The sequence below is a fragment of the Mandrillus leucophaeus genome, unplaced genomic scaffold (assembly GCF_000951045.1).
Source record: "Mandrillus leucophaeus isolate KB7577 unplaced genomic scaffold, Mleu.le_1.0 Scaffold457, whole genome shotgun sequence".
Taxonomy (NCBI): domain Eukaryota; kingdom Metazoa; phylum Chordata; class Mammalia; order Primates; family Cercopithecidae; genus Mandrillus; species Mandrillus leucophaeus.
This window is the reverse complement of record NW_012104887.1, coordinates 239,022-241,453: the sequence shown is the minus strand read 5'-3', so window position 1 is coordinate 241,453 and position 2,432 is coordinate 239,022.

The following is a 2,432-nucleotide window of genomic DNA, read 5'->3' as shown; positions in this document are numbered from 1 at the left end:
CTTCTTCAAATAATGGCTTTTAATGCGCAAACTAGAAAGTTTAGGATTACACAGAAAACCGGTTCTTTTCACATACGGTTATCCTTGTGATGTAGCTTTCTGCTTGAAATTAGAAGTCGTTCAATATCAGAGAGAAACCGTATCTGTGAAACTAGAGAGGCTGCTCAGATGACTGCAAACCAGCCATCCTTACTTGTTTTATCACTAGGAGTGTTATAAAGACGGTTGTCCAGTTTCATGAATCTTGTAGGTTTTTTTCAAATACAGCAATGTACAAAAATGTGCAGCCCCAGCAGAGCACACTGGACTCAGGCATGGTGCTGGAGTCGTTTTGTCATCTCTTCCACTGCCTTCTCTAGACCTTAGCGCTTACCTCCTGTTAACACTTTATATTCTGCAAAGACAGGAACAAAGTCATCCAAATTTGGCAAAAATATTTGGGGGAAATTTTATTTCAGGTGTTTAACTGATTACTTTTAATATGTAGACTACAGCACCAAACTCTGACAATACTCCACAGACTTATTAATGGTTTCCACCCCTGTCTCTGCAAATCTATCAGGCAAGTTTTTCCTGCCCTTTACTTTCCTATAAACTGAGTCATACAGTGTGTAGTGGGTTTGGGGGGCAGGAGTGTTACTGCCCAACAGGTACACCTTGCCTGCTGCCTAGACAGAGCCAATTTTTTGACACAGGGGAATTGCAATACAGAGTTATTTGGACAGAGCTGGCTGTGTGGGAGACCAGACTTTTATTTTTACTCAAATCAGTCTCCTCAAGCATTCCAGGACCAGTTTTTAAAGATAATTTGGTGGATGGGGGCCAGTGAGTTGGAAGGTCTGATTGATGAGGTTGGAGATGAAATCACAGGGAGCTGAAGCTGTTGTCTTGTACTGGGTCAGTTCCTGCGTGGGGGCCACAAGACCAGATGAGCCAGGTTATCAGTCTAGCTGATGCCAGCTGATCCATTGAGTGAAAGGTGGGCAAAATACGTCAAGCACTCATCCTAGGTTTTCCAATAATGATGTGATCTCCAGGAACAATTTGGAGAGGTTTAGAATCTTGCAGCCAGAGGCTGCATGACTCCTAAACTATAATTTTTAATCTCGTGGCTAATTTGTTAGTCCTGCAAAGGCAGTCTAGTCCCCAGGCAGGAAGGGGGATACTATCTCTCACAGCTAAACCCTAAACTAAGTTCCTCCCAGAGTTATTTCAGCCTGTGCCCAGGGATGAACAAGGACAGCCTGGACATTAGAAACAAGATGGAATCAGTTAGATCAGATCTCTTTCACCATGAAAATTGTCCCAGTTATAATTTTTGCAAAGGCAGTTTCAGAAGTAGGTTTGACTTCTTTCACTCAGTCTTATGTCTATGAATTTTTCACCTCATTCATATGGTTATTTGTTTCTGTGTGTATTATTTGTATGAATATACATTAACTTATTTATTCATTTGACTGTTGTTGAACATGTTGACCTAAAAGAAAGAGGCTGAAGCACAAAATACAATTTAGAGTTTACTTGAGCCAACGTGAAGGCAGCTGCCTGGAAGACTCACACCCAAAGAACCTTGGATCTGAGCTCCCTTTGGCCTTTGTCACAAGCAGGTTTTTAAAGGTCAAAAGCGGGGACAGACAGTGGGCTGATAGAAAGTGCCTGTCAGGAATTCTCATTGGTTTACAGAAATAACACTGATTGGTAATTGGCTATATGTTGTTAAGTTATAGGGTATGGGGTATAGTGTTTGGTGTGGCATTATTAGGATAATTTACAGCTACTTGAGGTGATAACAAGCAGTTTCAACAGATGAGTACACAGCTCAGTGCAGCTCAAAAGGAAGGAACAGGAAGGGGTTGACATCTCGGTTTAACATCTCTCTGGGCCTGATCATTTGAAAGGGCTCACATTCCTCAGATTAAAAAAGTTTTTTTAAATCTTTCTTTTTGAAAGCATTGATGATCAGAAGCTCAGTCAAGGTGTCCCTCTTTGCCAGAAAGGCTCATTCCCAGATAGTCCTATCTCAGGCAGGGGACAAGGGAGGAAAGGAGCCACCTCACTGAGGAATTTTTAAGAAAGCCCAAAAGTCCAATTGAAAGGGCATTACAACCAGACACGGTGGCTCACACCTGTAATCCCAGCACTTCAGGAGGCAAAGGTGGGTGGATTGCTTGAGTCCAGGAGTTCGAGACCAGCCTGGGCAACATGGCAACAAATTAGCCAGGTGTAGTGGCACACACCTTAGTCCAAGCTACTCAGGAGGCTGAGGTGGGAGGATTGCTTGAGCCTGGGAGTTCGAGGCCACACTGAGCTAAGATCACACCACTGCACTCCAGCCCGGGTGACAGAGTGAGACTCAGTCTCAAAAAAAAAAAAAAAAAAAAAAAAGAACAGAAAGAAAAAAAGAAGATGAAAGAAGGAAAGGAAAGCGATGA